We start from the raw sequence: 21652 nt of genomic DNA on the forward strand, positions 1-21652 counted from the left end.
TTCTGGCAGAGGATTAAACTTGAGCCCCCAAACATGACCTGATCCAGCAGAATTTGCTTTTTCTGAATTGGTGGATTTTTCTACTGAGGCAGCAGAAGGAAGTCAGGCAGAGAAAAAAGGTGAAGAAATTAGCTTTTCCCTGTATGAAGGGGACTTCGTCATGGGGCTTGGTATCTGAACCACAGACTTGACCATGGATTGCTATCTTTGAAAGACTCAGGACATCATTTGGTGGTTTCAAAGATCAGATCTATGATTTAGGGAAAGGTAAATGGAAAGACAATGACTCATGGAGAAATAGAGATAGTGATAGACATTTTGAACCAAAAGGTAAAGCAGGTTTATTGTGACCTTTATTTTTCACCCTGAAACTTTATACAAAATTCTAGTTGTTTCTGTTCAAGGGATCTTCTTTTGTAGGGTAAATTGCCAGGCAGTTCTCCAGAGTCCTCCAAACATTGGCATCAGGATCTAGTAAGGGAGGGCTGCTATAACTGTTATGCATGAAAAGAGAGAAGCCAGCTCCCACTGTATGTCAACCCAACAAAGAGCAGTGGAATCCAGAAGATGAAGTGTGTGGTAGTCGAGGCATCATTTTCATTGAAAGAGAAGAGACAGAATGATGATTCAAGGAACCAGACTTTTGTGCATGTTATTGTTCTCTCAGAAGGAAGAGCACAAAGTCGTATCCAATGCTGTCATTTACTAATACCTCTCCTTCTTGAAGTCACACTGTCTGATCTTAGTTCTCTTACTTCAGGTAACAGATGGCAGATGTGGATTGAGCCTACCTGTCCACAAGCCTGGAGCTCTTTTTGATTTCAGGGGTACCTTAGTCTCTATCTCTATACCTACCACCTGTCCTCGACATTGCAATGTTGAGAGAGGAAGACAGAGACTAATTTGTAAATTTGCAATCTTGTGCCCTCTTCAATTTGAGAGTAGGGAGGAAGAATTATATAGTAATCACCTAACTTTTAATGTAAATCACATTTAAAAATTCTGGGTGAAAATGTCACTTATCAAAATGGGTTCTTCTTATCACAGTCCAATATTTTATCTTGGTTCTCAGCACTCAGGATTTTACTATTCTACGAAAGCCGTGGATTTGGGAGAAGGAAAACAGAAGGTTTTTGTAGCAGAGCTAAGGCAGAGGTTGCTGCACTGACAAAGCAGAAGCCATGTTTGAAAGTATGGAGAAAGAAGGGCACTAATAACTGCTCTAAACATCCAGGCACAGCACACAGTTCTGGTCTGGGACTGAATTGGTACCATGTGCGGTGGAAAGCATATAGGCTTTTCAGTCAGACTAAATCTTAGTTTCATACTTAAATAAAAGGTGTATAGCTTTGAGCAAGTTGATTTATCCTTTTGTTCTCAAACTTTAGCATGTGTTAGAATCCTCTAGAAAGGGCTGTATTTACACAGATTCCAGGGCTCTGTTCGACATTTCTGATTTAGTAAATCCGAGGTGGGACTCAAGAATTTGCGTTTGTAGCAAATTCCTAGACTTTGAAAAGCATCAGAGTAACCCAGAGTCTCAATCTCTTCATTTATGAGATGGTGCTAAGGTTTAAAATAACATCTAGTCTGTATGGAGCACTTGCCATGTGCCAGCATGTTACAAGTTTATACCATTTCGTTCTCCTAGAGTAGGTTCACTATCACAGAGGTAGTAACTGAGACATGGAGAGTTTGCCTAACGTCAAACACCTAAGAAACAACTGGGGCAGAATTTGAACCCGGGCAGTCTGGGGACCAGAGCCTATGCTCTTAACCATGCCTCTAGGCCAAGTTTTGAAATTAAATGGAATCATATTTAAGGTACCTGTTACCGTGTCTGGCTTGTTTCATACACATAGCAACCGGTGGTAATTTTAAGTTGTTCTCTCTTGAACCAACTCAGGGGCAAAAAATAATAAGGAACAGAGTACAGGCAGGTGAAGTGCCTGTTTTCGCAGCAGCTTCTTCTATCATAAGATGTCAGGCTTGTGGTTTTGCTTCGTTTGCCTAATTGAAGCAAGTATGTCAGAGACATGGGAGACTCTGTTTTCAGGCGTTTCAAGCAACCATTTTGTCTGGTGTGATCTGCATGATTAGAGCCCTAGATTTTATTTTCTTGGGTTGAGACAAACCCACAAAGCCAAAGCAGTTTTTACATATCATCTGGATTGGCTCAGGGCTTGGCCAGGAGGGAGTGTGTTCTCTAGAGCCAAGCTTTAAGCATTCTCACTGGAACTTAAAACTGCTCAAGTTCAAATATATCCCCCTGAGCCAACTTTGACTATCTGGCTAATGTAATGTAATGATAACACTTAACAAATATCATGAGATAGGACATACGGGCTGCTCTCACGAGAAAAAAAAAACAAACAAGGGACAGGAGAAGATCCCGGTTATTTGATGCATTATTTTACCTTTAATGAAAGTCAGTGGAATGATTTTGGGGGTAGTGGAAGTCATCTCCAGAACAGCTGCCTCAAGTTGTCACTTTTCTTTTTTTCTTTTTATTTATTTATTTATTTATTTATTTATTTATTTGAGTACTGAATACCAAGTGTAATGTCACTTTTCTTTATTATTTGTGATATTGGATTGGCTAAATCTTGTTTTTTTTTTTAAATTTATTTATGATAGTTATACAGAGAGAGAGAGAGAGGCAGAGACATAGGCAGAGGGAGAAGCAGGCTCCATGCACCGGGAGCCCGACGTGGGATTCGATCCCGGGTCTCCAGGATCGCGCCCTGGGCCAAAGGCAGGCGCCAAACCCCTGCGCCACCCAGGGATCCCAAGTTGTCACTTTTCTGAAGAAGAAAGTAGAACCTTTATGTTTAGAAGCTTGTAGACCTCAACAAACACCAAACTGAACTTTGAATTAAAAAAAATTCCCCTGGTTCAGTGTTTTAATAAGTGTCATCATCGCCAGGAAACACATGACTTATTATCAGAGATCCAGTGATGGATATCTTCTGTCCTTGACTCTATTTGGGAAAGAATGCCTTTCAACTCAAACTCGACCTACAGCTTTGCCTCTCTGATATTTCTTCATTTGCACCTTAAAAGGGTTAGTCATATAGTGCAAACACATTTAGTGAAACTTATATTGCAAAAATCTGACACGTATAAAAAGAAGGAAATAAACCCAAATCCCATTATTTGTGGTTGTAATTGGAACTATTCTAGTTACTCAGGATGGAACTCCTGTTCCCTTGAGAAGGCAATATGGATTACCAAAGACAAGAATGTGATGAATGGGGACATGGCTTTTATTTCTGTGACTGTGACTATGAAGTAAACAAGCATATATTCATACACACGTGCACTTCTGTAGATCTACATCATACACCTTTCTTCCAGTTATTACATATTGAAAACTAGAAGGGGAAATCCAGAATGGAAAACGTAATTGACAAAATTGGACTCTTTTCACCAGGAAGAACAACTGCGTCTCTCTGGCCAGGCTACAAGGCTCTGAGCAAGTTGTCCCAGCCCTGTGTGGACTGCATTTTCCCACCTACGCCCCTGACCTGCAGAAGGGGACCTTGTGAGGCTTATCAGGACAATGTTAGCAAATGCACGTAGAGCCCGCTGGTAGGAGGCAGCACTGGAAATCACAGCACCATTATGTTTGGCACTTTGGATAATCTAAGGTCTATCTAACTTCTCTGACTAAAGCTTCCTATACATAAAAACATAAATATCAGATCTTAGTGCCTGTAAAAATTCCATTGCCAGGTACTGCTCTGTATTCATCAGCTGGAGACCTTTGATGTTTTCAATCTGCAAAGTTTCTAATCTTTCTGAGAAGTAAACGAAGCACTCATTCCTCTACCGTTTACATTTGGTGCTTTAATTTTGTAATTCCACCTACCCCTTCCCCCTTCCTTCCCACTTTGCAGATCCCACAGGTGTCTGGTCAGACCTGTCAGGTGGGTCTCTGTTTGCCTGTCATTTGGGAAGCTGATGGTCTTACCTGGGCATGGCTGATTGCACACAGCGGAACAGGGGTTAGTTTGAATTGCAGGTGTGAGCAATCAGTGTAGATCAGCACTAATCCTTCAGATATTAGAACCGCCAAGCTGCTGCAGACACTGCAGAAAGAGCCAAATGCTGAGTGTGACTGTTGGTGTCTGTGTGTGTAGCCAATGGTTTCCAGTGTTGAGGGATTTTGTGTTTGCAGAACGTGGTCTCCCTGACTCCTACAATGACATTTCCTCATTGAGGCCCCATTCTATTCATGGCTGTATTAGAAATCATGGTGATAGGAGACAAATAAAAAGCAGATCACATCTTCGGGTAGTTTCTAGCCCAGGAGAGAGACAATGATACAAAGCCTCATGGTAAGAGCTCAGGCTACAGAATTCTGGCTTCAAATACCCATCATGTCCTTTATTGTCTGTTTGACCTTCACTAAGTTTTCTGTTCTCATTGAGCTTCATTTTCTCATGTACAGAATGGGGATAATACCTACTTGGAAGAGTTATTGTCTCTGAGACATAGTAGGTGCAAAATGCATGTTAATTGTTGTAATTGGGTTTTATTTATTTATTTGTTTCTTTGTTTGTTTATTGTTATCATAAGAATGTGGTAAAAAAAAAAATGCCTGAGTGGTACATGTGGTGTTAGAACAGAAAGACACCGCTCCCAGTCTGGGAGGCCAAGGAAGCTTTCAGGAGGGGTGGGATGTGAGGAACCTGAGCCCTGAAGATTCAGATGATATCACAAGGAACAGCATTAACAAAGGCTGGTGGTGTGTGGGTTCTGGGACCAGCAACAGGTTCATTTGGATTGGTGTGATAGAGATAAAGGTCCAAAGGGTCTAGTCTGTCAAGGACTGGGCTCTTAAGGGGTTTGTCCTTTCAAAACAAATTCTGAGATATGAGACCTCCAGCAGCCATTTGTCAAATGGCTTCGTTGTAAATTTTATCACTGTGATCCACCTGTCGTGCAAAGAGCCAGGGCACATCGGAGGCACACTTTTCCTTCTCGCCAGTGACTTTGACTGACTACATGTGCATTCCTCAGCCACAGGATGTATTAGAATTAACTGCTACATCTGGAAGCATTTGCCTTTGATAATTTTAATACTCTGAACATGGGGGAGGGGTTTGCCCTTGGGATCCATTAGTGCATTGATGCTTCATATAAAAATATAGGGCCATAAATCTGTGAGGTCTAGGAAGCCAAAGCAGCTTAAGACTGAGATACACATTATGAGGTGATGGATGTTAACCCAATTCATTGTGGTGATCATTTCATAGTCTATGTAAGTCAAGCATTGTGCCGCCCACATTAAACTTACACAGTACTGTATGTTAATTATGTCTCAGTAGAACCAAAAAAGAAATTTTTAAATAAAGACTGTGATATGCAGAAAGGTGACTTGTGAACAGAATGATTGGTCACAGCGTCAGGTGGGAAGTAATAGATAAACTCAGGAAATCTCTGTCACTTATTAATGGGGAGCTTCTGGGGCAAGTCAACTCATCTTGCAGGGCTTCAGTTGCCCATATAAAATTAGAGTATCACATCGATCAGCAGTGGAAATACAATTTTTATTCTAGGTCTTTCTTAGGCAGCACCAAAAGCCCTTTTAAACCAATAAATCCAATGCAGGAAAGCAATACTTAAGTGACACAAAAGCAGAGCAGCTCTGGCTGGTGGGTGCCGGGCCCTGCCAAGGCCTCAGGGTCCTCTCCCTCAGAATCAGGCAGCGAAGCACCCCTAGTCTCTATGGGACATGGCATCCAAGCTGATGGGCTATGGAATCGTTGAGATCCCATACTTCCAGCATGCTATCAACTCCCCATAGTTTAAATTAACATGGCAGTGGAGGGTCAGAAGTTTTCAACTTTACTGTTAACTTGACTGCAAAGCTGTAGAAAATAAACTCATAATAAACCTCTTTTTTTAAACAGATTGCATAATATTTACCTACACAATGGTTTTCAATCATAAGACTTATTTTGTTTTATTGATGAATGCTAGATCCCCAACACCAAGTGCCCTGATAAGAAGAGCATTGAAAAATGATATCTCATTGGGAGTTAGAGATATTCTTACTCAGATGGGAAGTTGTCTTTTTTTTTTTTTTTTAAGATTTTATTTATTTATTCATGAGAGACACAGAGAGAGAGGCAGAGACACATGCAGAGGGAGAAGCAGGCTCCATTCAGGGAGCCCGACATGGGACTCATCCCGGGACCCCAGGGTCATCAGGCCCTGGGCTGAAGGCAGCACTAAACTGCTGAGCCACCGGGGCTGCCCCGGAAGTTGTCTTTCTTAGGAATCATACTTCAAGTGTTTGAAGTGAAAATCTTACCTGGCGTTGAAACAGAGGTGAGGAAATTTAAAGGAAGAGACTTTTCTCAGCAGCAGAAGGGGCTGCCCCTCGAGCTGGTTGGTGCTTGTCTATTGTTTACTTGCCAAGCCCAAGTAGCATGGTTACACAGAAGGGCAAAATCTCTGTCCCCTGGGCAAAAAGAAAAGTGGCTGAAAGGTGCTGACTTCTTCACCCTTCAAAAGTTTCCCAGTCCACCCCTGCCCCTGTTGGAGGCAATGGGGTGGAGCAGATGATGACTTAAAACTTGGGCTTTATGTACCTCCTAGCACTGTTATCCCTCAGCAGCAGAGCTTCAGTAGAGGACAGTTGGATAGTGTATCTATGGTGTCTCTACTGCTACAGAAACTCGGACTGTATCATAAGCAGGATGATTATGCACACACCTGAGAATTAAACATCATAGAGAGAAATCATATCTGATACTCAGTCACCAACTGCTGTCCTAGAATACGCATGATCGGTTGGTACACTCCATCTCCAAGGTGCAGCTGTATGGACCGGAGGATTCCTATGACCTTCCTGAGCCACTTAAACACCTTTGCAGCTGGGGAGCTTTTGTGGCTAGCAAAGGGGTGTCACATTCCCCTCTGTGCCTCATTTCTGTCACATATTCAATGAGCAGGTTTTATCCTAGAAGCTTTTATCTTAAGAAAGTTCCAGATTCATCAATAATTCCTCGAGAGTTGTGCTTGAAATTCTATGCTAATTTCAAATTCTATACTAATATTGAATTACTATGCTAATTTTTTCATGCATCTGAGTGCACATTATTATCCACATTATAAAGGGAAAACAAAGAAATGAGCCCCGCTAAACAGAAAAGGCAACACAAGCTAAATTCTGTGTGTTGGCTCCACCAGAAGGGATAGCTGTATAGCTGTATAATTCCTGCTGCGTAAGGATATTCTAATTCAAGCCTAAACACTTTGGAAAGTCCCTTAACCTCTCCAATCCTCAATTTCTTCTTCTGTAAAATCAGTTTAATAAAACTTACCTTGTGTAGTGGTTATAGGAAATAGAAAGTATTTATTTTTTTTACCTTCATAGCATGGTACCTGGCTCATAGGAAGTAATAAATGCAAACTTTATTATTGTCATTTTTAGTCTCCATTTGTTAATCGATTGATCCTGTTGATGATTGTGTCTGAACCATGAACTCATTTAAATACAAACTACTTATCTGAAATTCTCTAAAAGATTGATCTTATCTAGCACTGGGTATTAAACAGCTGTGTCCAAACCAAGAGCATACATGAGAGGTGGCCCACAGTCAACCATCTATAATGATACATCTGCATTCCATAATAAAAATTCTGTAATGGATTCGTTATAAATTTTAAACAAATACTAAATAAATTACTATAATAAATAGTTTAAGATGCTCCTGAGGCATAGTTAAGTCTTTTTGGAGGCTATTCCAATATAATTTGGTTCAGACCAATTCTTAAAACACGTGGGATTAATATTAAATAAACACATTGGCAAAGTGATAGGAGTTAAGTCACTTTCCAGCCTTGCTAGCTTAGTGCTAATGTGGACAAAGCTTAAGTGGCTAATTCTACCTAGAAAGGAAAGTCTGAAGAGCTATCTCCTCTCTATTCTTTTGACCCCTTTGCTAGTTAGGGTGTTTTTCTTAGCTTCTTTGGAAAAAAATACCCCCCAAAAGATTGCTAGGTATTTCTTTCCTTTGGTTTACTGTTTCAGCCAAAGTATAAGACCTTACTTAGATGACTAGCAATTAAGGAATTTTTGTGGTTTATTTCCTGATCTAACTGCTTACTTCTGAAGAAAGCAATTCTGACAAGTTTGTGTTAACCTGGATCTGACCAAAACTGTAGTGCCAACATTTGTGAAAGATTTAGATAGAAAAGTCAGGCTGGAATTTTAACAGTAATATCCTTAATGTTACTTTTCCTAGATCACACGGACTTTATTTTTTCTCCTTGGATACTGATTTTATAGAAAAGAAACCATTTCCATTAACTTAATATTTTAATGACATTGGAGACCTGCAGCTGAACTAGAAGTAAGGTGACTAGTAAATCAATGGTGGTAATTCTACTTACAAGAATACTTTGAGTTAATAAAACCCTTCACTTATAAAGATCTCAACACTGTTTTTATAAAGTTGATCTCATTGCTTTGTAAACATTAGCTGAATAGGGATTTAGTTTTAATTCTTTTACGAAGCATTATTATAAGAAAGAAAAAAACTTTTCAAGGTCCATTTCGTTGGAGGAGAAACTCAGAGGTGTCACATTCAGTATCAAGACGCATCTTTCCTGATAGTTGGTAATGCTGGGTAGCTGTCTGTCAGGTGAGGCATAAATCAGCAGCTCAAGAATACCCTCAAGGACTTGATATTTTCACGTCTCTGTTTGCTGTAGGGGTGTTGGCTTCATCCTAGGAGGTTGTACTCACAGTTGCAAGATGACTGCTGGCAACTCCTAGGGTTGTTTACTGCCTGGTTGACACAGCAGATGAACATGGCCATTTTTCCTTCTGTATTCCTTGCAGAAGTTCTGAGGTCACTCTTATTGGACTGACTTAGTCAAGGCTTGGGGAAGTTCACGCACTGTGGCCATTGGCCAGGAGAATACAGGGTGCTCATTGAACTGGTTAGTCATGGGCTTTATGTCTGGAGTCCTGGGGCAGAGTCAGCATTACTGAGGACACATGGTCCAAGATCTGGGCGTGGTGGTGCGGATGGGCAGGGGGAGGAGAAGTTCCCCTGGAGCAAAAGCCCATGAGATTGATTACCAATTCACATGCCAGGCTTTGAGAAACTCTGTTGAAGTTGAAATAGGATGGGGGTGTGTGGAGAGGTGGTTAGAGAGTAGGAGTAGGAGAGTAGGAATGTGACACAGTCAAAATGGCAATTTGGGCATTTGATAATTATGATGATAATGACAATATCTTGCATGACTAGAGCTTTATATTTTCGAAAGTGCTTTCACTTACCAGGTCTCAATGTTTGGTGTACTACTTCCTTTTTGCTCTATTATCATTTACAATATAGGTTATTACTACACCAACGTCATCAAAGAAGATTACTCATTTTGAAGGTGTTCCTAATTTGCTCACAGAATATTTATTGAATGCCAGCTATGTGCCAGGCATCATGTTAGATGTTAAGGTTCTAAGAATTTATTAAGAGGTAAAAACAAGCCACTCTTTTGAGTCATTAGCTAAATGAAAGCACAGGGTGGCATAACACTAATCTAGTCTTGAAAGAGATAGAGGAATTGTCAGGGAACACTCATGGAGTGCATAATGTCTCAACTAAAATCTTAAAGATAACCAGGGGTAAGCCAGCCAGATGAAAAGTGGAAGGCCAAGGAGTTGGGAGAAAGTAAAGCTTTCCAGCAGAGGAAACAATACCTGCAAACGTCCTGGGGTGAGAGCATGGCATGAAGAAAAACTGCCCAGAGTTGAATATGGCTGGAGCACCAAGAGGTTCAGTTGTGGAGATGAAGGAGGCTGGAGAGATTGGCTATGGGCACATCATGAAATGTCTTGAAAGCTTTGAGCTTTACCCAAGGGATTACGGGGACATAGAAAATTTTAGAAATGTCATTCAGTTTATAGAACAGAAAATGGATGGGGGCAGGAGGGAGAGGGGAAAGAAATGGGAGAGAAAGCCCATTATGACCATTTTAGTCAGAGGAGTAAAGTGATGATGACTTGAATTAAGCCAGAATCAAAGGAAAGAAAATAAGTACTTTGATTTGTGTGATATTAAATTGCACTATTATAAAACATTCTTTTACCCCAAGAAATAATAAGTGGTCAGATTCATAACTTTTATCTCTTCATTCAGGTTTCTCTTAAAATAAATTTCACAAGACCTCCTTCATTCAGCAAACATTTATTGAGCACCTGCTACAAGCCAGATATTCGAACTGTCCAGATGTTGGCATTTTTGTCAGCTTAAGTTGTTTAAAATCTGTACATTTGCACTTTTTAGATATATCACAAAGTCAGTATCTGTCCTGCTTTACTTTATTTAAATTGTTCTGAATTCATAATTTGAGTGTAAGAGAAAGAGTTTTGGAAGAGAGCCGTAGGATAACCTATTTTTAGCACCTTTTCCTAAGCTAACGTATTGTGTTTATTTTTCTGATGGTGTCTGGGAAAAAGGTAAAGAAGTGTATTGAACAGATTAATTAACCACTTTATAAAACAAATCGCTACAGAAAAATCACTACAGAAATCACTTCCAGTGCAATTTGTGGGGCTTGCTTGAATTTCAAAATTAGGAAGATTCTGTATTTCACCAGATGCAAATGAGGGAAGGTATTTACCTCCTGCAGGGAATAAAAGGATTTAGGCAAACAAGCAGGATGTGTTTACTAATTAATTCAGCTAAATTTTGATGATGTCCGATGCTTAAAAACATTCTATTTACTTACGGAATTAAAAGTCTCTACACTCCTTCATTATCAGCAGGCTGGTTATTCCTCAACCACGTATCAGCTCCTCTAGTAATCTCTAGGCTGTTGCAGTGCTTTACAACTTGTGCTGATAAAGGCAATTCTAATTTAGTGCTCACGTTAATTATCAGTAATATTAAACGAATATATTGAAACTATTTACATGTGTCATTCATAGTTGCTGTATTCTAAGGAAAATGATTATAATTGTTCTTATTAGTTATCATATTTCATGCTTCTGCAGTGAAATTCTTTTTCTTCCTTTCCTTTTTTTTTTTTTTTTTTTGGTTTTGTTTTGGGAATATCTTAATGAGGAAAAGGGTTTACGATATTTTGAAATGTTCACAAGGCACCAAATAGCACTTTCTAATTCATTAGTCATATTTTATTGGAAAATTCCTTTGTGTTAGTTTATTTGTTTCTGAGCTCATGTAAACCAGATTAAAAAGGAAAAATGGGGCAGCCAGTCAATCTTCTTTAACTGATAACTGGCAAAGAGATTAGAATACAGAATGAAAAACAGAATGCCTCTGAGATTTGAAAAAGTTTTTATTTCTCTGCCTTTTGCTCTTAGTTTTGTCAGGAATTAAAAAATGAAAACATGAGGCACACCTTTTGTTGCCTAAATATTACCCAATTAGAATCCCAACTCAGGGGCACCTGGGTGCCTCAGTGGTTGAGTGTCTGCCTTTGGCTCAGGGAGTGATCCTGGGGTCCTGGGATCAAGTCCTGCATCAGGCTCTCTGTAGGAAGTCTGCTTCTCTCTCTGCCTATGTCTCTGCCTCTCTCTCTATGTCTCCCATGAATAAATAAATAAAACCTTAAAAAAAAAAAAAGAATCCAAACTCATAGTAAACCTGGGATAACTTGTGTTGATAGTACCTTTTCCCTAAGCTGAAGCATTTCACTCTATCCTACATTGAATAAAAACGTATAATTTCTAGTGTGTGATTACCTGCCTGGTATAGATATCTGATTAAATTTCAAAGTTGAGTCAATATTCGGAACTTTGCTTTGGCAATAAAAGCTGCCAGATGTTCACTTGAATTGACTTACATAGAATAAGATCTGTTCTTTAGTGAAATTGGGGGGAGTGAGGTGTTTCAAAAAAATGGATTGTTTCCAAATAGCTGAAGTTCAAATCTTTAAATCGTTTTTCACCCTGAGCACTCCTATTTATCATTCAAGGCTCAACTCAACATTGCCTTTTCTGGAAAGCTTTCCCTAATCTCTCTGCCAGCCACAGTCAGGGTTTATGCTCTCTCTCTCTCTCTCTCTCTCTTTTTTTTTTTTTTTTTTTTTGTATCAACACTCCATTTTGTATTGTAAGCATCTGTTTTACTCATCTGTCCTTATCAGCCTCCTCTCTCCTTTCCCTCCATTGACTATAAACTCACTGCGAGTTGGGACTCCGTCCTGCTCATCTGGGTACTTCTAATGCTTTATGCCATGTCTCATGCATAACAGGTAGCTTCGTAGCTTCTTACTATGCGACAGAAGCCATTTGAGAATAGATCATACATTTTCCCTACCTTCTTAAATAAAAAAATACAAAAAATAATCATAGTAAAATTTGTGATTGCTTAGACTTATCATGACAGGCCAAAAACCCTTCAGATGTGTGTCTGTTAGTCTCATGGTACATGGCCAAGCTGCCTAGGGTTTGTGTGCCCTCTACAAGCTCCTGGGATGAGGTGGGCCTTTGGTGCCTCGAATTATTGCAGAATCCTTTGGGGTCCTCTGAGGTGACTCCTAATAGTAGGGTGTCTGCTCCTCAATGCTTTAATTGACCTTCATCTGTGTGTTGTGTTGGTCTCAGCCTTTTTGATAGTGATGTGGCAGAGGCACTTGCTAGGCCTGTCTTACTGGTAGCAAGCTCCCACAGACATGTTCCTTACAGACCCTTGTGGTTGCAGGATGCATTTCAGCAAAAACCATCTGGGAACTTCGAGGAATAAGATTTATTATTCACAGTCACAGAAGGTAGAAGGCACCCCAAGGGCCACAAGTAAAGTCTAGGGTAGAAAAAAGAGAGGAAGCCAGGCCCTGGGGCTCTGACTTTATCAGGCCCAGGGTAGTGGTCTAGGGTTTCACCTATTAGTAGGTATACTCTATTGGCTTGCTCAAAGTATAAGACTGGGGACTAGGGCCTGGGAAGGGAGAAGTGGGGTCACTCAGGTGGTCAGTTTTCTAGGTTACCCAGGGCCTTCTGAAGGAGGGTACATCACGGGTGGGGGCAGGTTCATTCCTTATCTGGTTGTTTTGCTAGTAACTTTGTCAGACAGCTAGAGATCTGTTATTCAAGATGGAGGTTATTTGACTTGGATGCCTCCGCAATCAAAAGTTTAATGTTAGGTATTTACATTACATTCTGCTACTTCCAATGGTCCCTTTGTCTCTCCCTGTCTTCTCTTCATTTTAGTTTAAGCAACTGTTGGCTCTTGAGCCAAATGTCCTGGTTTTCAGAGCAATCACCATCCTTTCCTCACAATGTGTAAGCCAGGGATCCCTTTCCATCTTATGGCATCTTTTTGGCTAGTTTTGTTGCTGTTATTCAAATTTTCAATTACTCCTTTCCTTTTCTTTTCTCCTGATAGAAAAAAAACACTAGTTAAAAAGCAAACAGATAAGAAAACCAAAGGAACATCCAAAAACTCCAGACTCAATTTCATTTTAAATGCTTAAGCTAAACGTTTAATGTTTATAGGAAACTGCTTTCTAGACTAGAGGAGCGACCATAATTGGTTCCCATCTCAAATGATTCCTTAGAATTTAGTTTCATATCTAACAGAAAAATAAATGCAATCAACTTGGCAAATGAAAAATAGAATATTATAAAGTTACCAAATTCATTTCAAGTAATTCTATAAACTTTTTGCTTGGATGAAATCTTCGTCCATTTCCTTTAAATTCTTTTAAACTCTCAATTGTCTCTATTTAAGTATCTCATAATTCTTACACTAGAACATGTTTTAGAGATAGTTAAGTATTTCTTAAGTGATTTTGCCTTTTCTTTGCTGCACGATTCTCAGTGAAAACACAGATTCTTCATTTACTACCACTCTAGTGCATCCCTTCAACCTCCTCTAGTATATAATTGTTTGAGCCAAAAAACTTATTAGTTTTTTAGCAATTACTTTTAGGACTTATGTACAAACCTGCTAATTTTTCCCCTTAATTGTCCCTCCTCCAAGATGCATGTTAGAGCATTTCTTGAAATAAGGCCCTTGGACCACTTGCATCAGACTTATTCAATAGTATTTGCTGTAAAGGAAAAGTATCCCAAAATTGCACTCCCCATACTCATTTATTCAGTATCTCACTTCATATAAAACTAAAAGTAGAGTGCATATTCTGTTAATAACTACATTTGGATTGTGGTCTACTCTGAAACCCTGATTTTTGCCCCTTACCTATTTTAAAGCCAGGATGTTTTATTATGATTTGTGATGAAAAGACCCCATAAGGGTCAAGTAATCCTTGTCAGTTACTTTTGAGGAATTCTCCTGCTTTTCTGATCTCTTTTTGGATTCTCTTTTCTATCCATACTCTTTAGGATTTTCTTTTCCATCCATATTCTCTCTGTTAAGTGCATCCAGTCTCATGGCTTTTAATAATATCTATAAGCTAATAGCTTCCAAATTTTTAACTCTGGTCTAGCCTTTCCCCTGGATTAGGATCATATATTCAATTATCTACTTGTCATCTCCATTTGAACAATCGAATGGGCAACTCATATTTAACATTACTGAAGTTTAATTTTTGATCCCTATTTCAATATCCAGAACCCACACTTTTTCAAGTCTTCCCCATTCCAATGGATGGCGTTACATTCATTCCTCTTCTCAGCCAGAAACCTAGGAGTCCTTTCAGATGATTCTCTTTCTCTCATGCCTTAAATGTAGTCTTTAGCAAGCCTTATTGGCACCATATCCAACATATATTCTGAATCTGACCACTTCTTACTCCCTTCACTACCGCTGTGCTGGTCTAAGCTGCCATTATCCCTTGGCAAGTTCTACAAGAGCCTCCTCACTGTTCTCGTGGCTTTCACTCTCACTCTCTACCCTGTAGCAGAACCACTTTTTCATAGCTTTAGTCAGATTGCATTACTCCACTGCTCAAAACCCTCCATTGGCTTCCAGCCATACTGAGAACAAAGCCTAAAGTCCCTATCATGGCCCACAAGGCCTATGTGATGCAGTCTGTAACCTCTCCCAACTTATCTCCTGCTACTCTGTCCTAGTACATTCCTGTATCGGAATCTTTTCTGTCTGGAATACCTTTGTCCATGTATCCACCTGACTTTCTCCACCACTTCTATCAAGTCTCCACCCAGATACCTTATTTGAGAGAGCTCTCCTATCTAAAATGCCACCCTTCCATCACTTTCTATTACCTTACCCTGCTTCACTTTTCTTCAAGACGTATATACTGCATGTATATGAATATTACATATTCATTTTTATATGTTTATTATACTTATTTTTTATATGTATTATTCCTGTCTGTGTTACTCTACTGGAAGAGTAGAGTACTCTCCAGGGGCTAGAGCAGGACCAGCACATGATATCTGTTGAGTGAATGAATTTAATCCAGGTCCTTTCTTCATATAATACCTTAGTTAAATTATAGCTGAGAGTTTGAAATAATCTTTTTTTTAAAGATTTTATTTATTTGAGACAGAGAGATTGAACACCAGTTGGGAGGAGGGTCAGAGGGAGAGAGAGAAGCACTTTCTGCTGAGCAGGAAGCCTGATGTGGGTGGGATCCCAGGACCCTAATATCATGACCTGAGCTGAAGGCGGATGCTTAACTGACTTAGCCACCTAGGCGCCCATGAAAGAAACCATTCTGAAAACGTTCTATGATTTAAAATGAAAATGAAATGATGCAGCTTTGGATGATCATTTAAAATTGCATGATAACCTTTCCTTTCTGGCTTGAAAGTGTTTCTTAAGTCTGATCAGCTTTGTTTTCTTATTGAGACTCTTCTCTATATCAACCGAGTCTCTTAGCTAGGCCCTCTGCCAATCTAGCTCCAAATCTAAATTATAGCACAGTCATAATTGTTTTTATTGCTTGATCTTGCTGTGAATCAGTGGATACAAGTTATCCACTGAATTCCCTCTAACACATTTCTTGATCTTGTTTTCTAATTTTATAAGTGACATGCATTTTGGACATGTATAGTCATATTTTTATTCCCTGAGTGGCAAGGAAATATGTTAAATTGGTATTAGGGATATTAAAAGCTCTTTTTTCTTAGTTTGGCATTATTAGCCATGCTTATGTAGGTAGTTGAATAATTATGCCTAGAATTTAGTATATGCATTAAATATGATAGAGTTCACCAGGAAATGTAAAAATAGAATAAAATACAACACTTTACTTGCAGATTGGAGGTGAGGTGATTGGTATGTTAATTAAAGGTGACCTCAGCACTCTTAATATTAACCTCCTGATTTTCTCCAGTGTTTCAGGTAGAAAAAAAAATTATTCTTCAATATTCCTAAGAATAAGATTGGATAAAGGACACAAATGAAGTCTAGACCAAGTACAAAAACATGAGCTCCTTCTTCTGGCTGCTCAACTAATGCAGACTTAGTCTGGGGATGAGATAACTATCTCAACAGCCATTCCATCGCTCAGACTTCAAATTATAGTAATTATGACAATTTGTGCCAATAGCCATGAGGTGGGATTTTTGATGTGGTTAAAAATAACATCTGTAAAACCCAATAAAAATTACATTTTGCTAATTTTCTGATAAGATACTGTTTTAACTATACTGTGTCTTCTGCCGCTGCCAGTTTTCAATTAGAGCATTCCTTTAAAAAAATTTTTTTAACCCATTTTGTCTCCCGGATCCAATTCCATCCTCAGCAATGCATTTGTTTTAATGCTCTTAATTAATTGTTTTGTGTGAATTTTGCCTTTCAAACTGATACTAATCTTTGAGACTTTATTAACTTGCTGATTGCTAAATCTTGATACAAAAGGACCAAGAGCAGGACTCAGCTTCTTCTTTCTGGCTTAGACAACAGAATTCCCACGGAGGCCTGCTCAGTGATGTCAGTGCCAAAAAGGCCAGTGATGCAGTGAATAATGGACCTACTAAGACAGGTTGGGTCTGCAGTTCTGTCCATGTTGGAAATTGCTAGCTTACTCAGAGACATAGTCAGTGGTGAGAGCTCATAAGGAGTTCCCCTCAAGTGTTTTGTAATGGTGCCTTGTGTGTCTTCCTATGCCGTATTTCTTTAAATCCCTTTCCTCTGGTCAATTTTTGAGAAAACAATTACATATTTTCTCATCTCCTTACTGCACATATACAAAACTGAGGTTCTGAGAGCTCAAGAGACCTGCCCAAGCTCACTCATTTGGGATGAATACCAAAGGTAGAGCCCGCACAGGGCCCTTTAGAGTCTCCTTCCACTGGTCTTTCAATCAAGTCATGTGGTTTCTAAGCCAGTATAAATGTGTGTGGGTACGACACACCCCTGGCTCCTCAGAAATCATTCCCTTTTTTCTTTGCCCTTGTGTCTACTACTTCTACAAGAAAAAAAAAAAAAAAAAGGAAACTTTCTTGATCCAGCATCTCCTCCAGCCACCACCTCAGCCTTTCCCTTTCCTTTATTTTAAAAGGATCAGCTACTCTTGACTCCTATGTCCTCAGACTCACTTGACAACATGACACTACTCGACTGAGGCTAGTTGGTGACAATATTTCTCAATTCTAATCTTTCTTCTCCATTCCTACCTTAATTGTTCCATATCTGGCTCTTATCATCTCTGATCAAGTGGGAATTGGGTAAGATGGGAAGTGGGAATTTATTCATTTGCCCCTTCATCAACTGCTGAGGCCATTGCGGTCAGCAAGACAAACACGGTTCCTGTCCTCACTGAGCTTACAATTATCTCAGGCCTGTCCTCTCTGAGATGAATGATTCAACTTCCTTCTCACTTCCTTTGGTTTCCTCTGTCTCTCTGCCTCAAGTATGTATATATAATTCTCTCACTCAAAAAGAAAATTTCATTTTTGTATGAAGACCATAGGTCAATAATTGTACTCTTTTATACCTATTAACTTTTGAAACATAACAGCTAAGATAGTAGCCTAGTTAAGCAACAAAACACAAGTCATACTCTCTAGTAGTATTTTTTGACCTTTAAGATTGGTGAGTGTATATGTGTGCATGTACACAAATGCGCATGGTCAGAGTTTACATGTAATATTTCAAGTGATATTTCTCTAGTTGTTATTTAGCTATGAAGACTTCTTTTACTTTGCCATTATTGACTAAGGAGTATTTTTTTTTAAATCAATATTCAAAGATTCACCTTTTCATTCACTTTCTCATACTTGCAATAGGTAATCTCTTGTTGACTAGGAAAAACAGATTTTAATATAATGCAGTATCATCTAATTCCTCAGCAATCTTTTTCCGTTAACTAATCCATTCCCTTTGTTATTTAAACTTTCTCATTAGCAATGACTAGACATTACCAGTTAATTTTAGTTCAAGTCCAAAAATACAAATATTTTCTTTGGAGTGGCCCAATATTTCGTTATTGTTTACTTTCATTTATGTTTTTGCTCATTCTTCTTAGCTTGAGGATTCAGATATGCTGAGAAATTAGCCCTCCCTGAAGGTTTAAATGGTCTTTTAGGGAACCTGCCTCTGTACCTGGCAGATGAATAAATATGACATGAACAGTTCTGGTAATCTTAGGAACCATCAGAGCCCCAAAGGATCCTTCCATATCAGTTGTAAAGATATCAAGAAGGAAATAGCCATCTTCAGTGATTATCTCATTGACCTGCCACACAGTCATTAGATTTCAGGCGGAAGAGTGAACATGAGCCATTGTTTTTCATCTCATTTCAATCTGAAATCTTTCAGGAGTAGAGTTTAGGGAATGGAACGAGTCCGTGAAAAACAGTGGGAAGAGAGTGCTTAGAGATTTGTTTAATTTACCAAAATTCTATCCAGGGGATCCAGACTTAAGGGCAGCTAGGCCACAGAGCTGTGAGGGTAGGTACCAGGTCTGTTTTGTTTACTGATACATCCCTTCATTTGATTAACACTTATCAGTGAGAGTGATTTCAGGTTAACATTTTTGCTGCATGGCTTTGTGTGGCCAAACAATAGGACGTGAAAATGAGGACAATCATGATCTATTCTTTCATGAAGTTTGGTTGAGTAGGGTGGCTAGAGAAGCTATGGAATCAGATGAGGTATTTTTTGGTGGTGTGGGAGGTTGGAAGCATCTTAACATCTTAAACATGTTATAAGAGTAGCAAAGGAGTAGAAGAGAGGCCAAAGATAAGGAAAGGATATTAATAGATTAATATTCAGGAGAAACAATGTATGACATGCTCACACACGCTTTTCCACACACCTTAACAAATATATGAGTCTCTCCCATAGAGTGTTAAGAGCATCAGACTTTGGAATCTTTTGATTCTCATAGGAAAGTCTTTTCTCTTACTTTTATTACTCAAAATTTCCTGGTATAAAATTCTGAATTCTGGAAAAGTGAGAGTAAAGGAAAAAAGAATTCCACCAAAAACACCAAACAGAATAAATAAATATATATATGTACATATATAATGTATAGTAGTTATATCTGAATATATAGTATGTATAAATTATGTATGTGTGAATTATATAGAAATGTGTATTATATATAAATTTACTTAAAATGAATATCTATAGGCAGAGATACATACTGAAATGTGATATGATGTCTGGATTTTGTTTAAAATAATCTAGATTGGGAGAGATCAGAAGAGACATAGGTGAAACAAGATTGACCACGAGAATTCTCCAGGTTTGTATGTATTAGACATTTTATATAATAAAATATTTTTTATACAAGACTAAAGAGATGTAGAAGTCAAATGTCCATTATTCACTTATTCTGAGTTTTATTTATTTATTTAAAAATATATTTAAATTTAATTTGCCAACATATAGTATAACGCCTAGTGCTCATCTCATCACATGCCCTCCTTAATGTCTGTCACCTAGTTACCCTATCTTCCCACCCACCTCCCCTTCTTCAACCCTTTGTTTGTTTCCCAGAGTTAGGAGTCTCTCATGGTTTGTCTTCCTTTCTAATTTTTCTTCACTCAGTTTCCACCCCCTTCCCTTATGGTCTCTTTCACTATTTCTTATATTCCACATATGAGTGAAACCATATGATAAATGTATTTCTCTGATTGACTTATTTCACTCAGCATAATACCCTACAGTTCTATCCATGTTGATGTAAATGGTAGGTATTCATCCTTTCTGATGGCTGAATAATACTCCATTTTATATATATATATAAAATCTTCTTTATCCAGTCATCTGTCACAGGACATTGTGGCTCCTTCCACAGTTTGGTTAATGTGGACATTGGTGCTATGAACATTGGGGTGCGGGTGTCCCATCATTTCACTACATCTGTATCTTAATTTTAATTTACTGGGGTAAATACCCAGTAGTGCACTTGCTGGGTTGTAGGCTAGTTCTATTTTTAACTTCTTGAGGAACTTCCATACTGTTTTCCAGAGTGGCTGCACCAGCTTCCATCCCTACCAAGAAGGTAGGTTCCCCTTTCTCCATATTTTTGCCAACATTTGTTGTTTCCTGTTTTGTTAATTTTTGCCGTTCTCACTGGTGTAAAGTACTATTTCTTTGTGGTTTTGATTTGTATTTCCCTGATGACAAGTGATATGGAGCATTTTCTCATGTGCCTATTAGCCGTGTGTATGGAGAAATTTCTGTTCATGTCTTCTAGAAGTCCATTTCTTGATTGGACTGTTTGTTTTTTGGGGGTCGAGTTTGATAAGTTCTTTATAAATCTTGGATACTAGCCCTTTATCTGATAGGTTATTTGCAAATATCTTCTCCCATTTTATAGGTTGCCTTTTAGTTTTGTTGACTATTTCCTTTGCTGTGCAGAAGCTTTGTATCTTGATGAAGTCCCAATAGTGCATTATTGTTTTTGGTTTCCCTTGCCTTTATAGTCCCGTCATACAAGAAGTTGCTGTGGCCAAGGTAAAAAAAAAAAAAAAAAAAGAAAAGAAAAGAAAAGAAGAATTTCTGCCTGTGTTCTCCTCTAGGATTTTGATGGATTCTTGTTTCACATTTAGATCTTTCATCCATTTTGAGTTTATTTTTGTGTAAGGTGTAAGAGAATTGTCCAGTTTCATTCTTCTGCATGTGGCTATCCAATTTTCCCAACACCATTTATTGAGTTTTATTTTCAAAATACCCATATTTTCCTGAAGAAAGTAATGTGTTAGCTTGTCAGACCTTGGCTAATCTATAAGGAGAGTTAATTGGGTGTTTTGATGTCTTTGGTAAAAATTGCACCAGGGGATTTAAAAGATTCTCAGTCCTTTTAATTTTGTGACAACAGATAAGTTAACTAATTGATTTAATTGTTTGATTATTAGTGACATTGAACATCTCTCATATGCTTGTTGGCTATTTGTATTTCTTCTGTAGTTGGCTCTTTTATCTTCTTTGCCAATCATATTAGCTTCCTGTGGCTGCTCTAACAAATGACCACCAATCCGGGGGCTTAAAACAACAGAAATTTATTTTCTTGCAGTTCTGGTGGTCAGAAGTTAAAATCAGTATCACTGAACAGAAATCAAGAAGTCAGCAGGGTTGTGCTCCTGGACAGTCTCAGGGTGAATAGTCTCCTTACCCCTTCTAGCTTTTGATGGTTGCCATTATTCTTCGGCTTGTGGCTGTATCACTTAGTCTTTAAGATCAGCATCTTCAAATCTCTCTCTGCTTTGTGTTCACATCATATTCTCCTCTGTCTATAAAATTCCTCTAACTCCTTCTTCTAAGGATACATCTGATCAAAT

General features: G+C 38.6%; 1 long non-coding RNA gene across 26 annotated transcripts in view; it reads left to right on the forward strand.

The window, feature by feature from the left end:
* The window catches only part of LOC144302457 (uncharacterized), a 106132-nt gene that overhangs the window by 70809 nt on the left and 13671 nt on the right, over nucleotides 1–21652 (forward strand). For 14 of the 26 annotated variants that reach the window (XR_013369354.1, XR_013369347.1, XR_013369353.1 and 11 more), the window contains one exon: nucleotides 19554–19611. The exons of 4 other annotated variants lie outside the window; for them this stretch is intronic. This is a non-coding gene — a long non-coding RNA (uncharacterized LOC144302457). Of the gene's footprint in view, nucleotides 1–2637; nucleotides 3837–19553; nucleotides 19616–20339; nucleotides 20357–21652 lie in introns of those variants that run through there. 8 more of the 26 variants (XR_013369350.1, XR_013369325.1, XR_013369334.1 and 5 more) reach the window with 4 other exon arrangements.

Source organism: Canis aureus, chromosome 31 (genome assembly GCF_053574225.1).
Source record: "Canis aureus isolate CA01 chromosome 31, VMU_Caureus_v.1.0, whole genome shotgun sequence".
NCBI classification, from domain to species: Eukaryota; Metazoa; Chordata; class Mammalia; order Carnivora; family Canidae; genus Canis; species Canis aureus.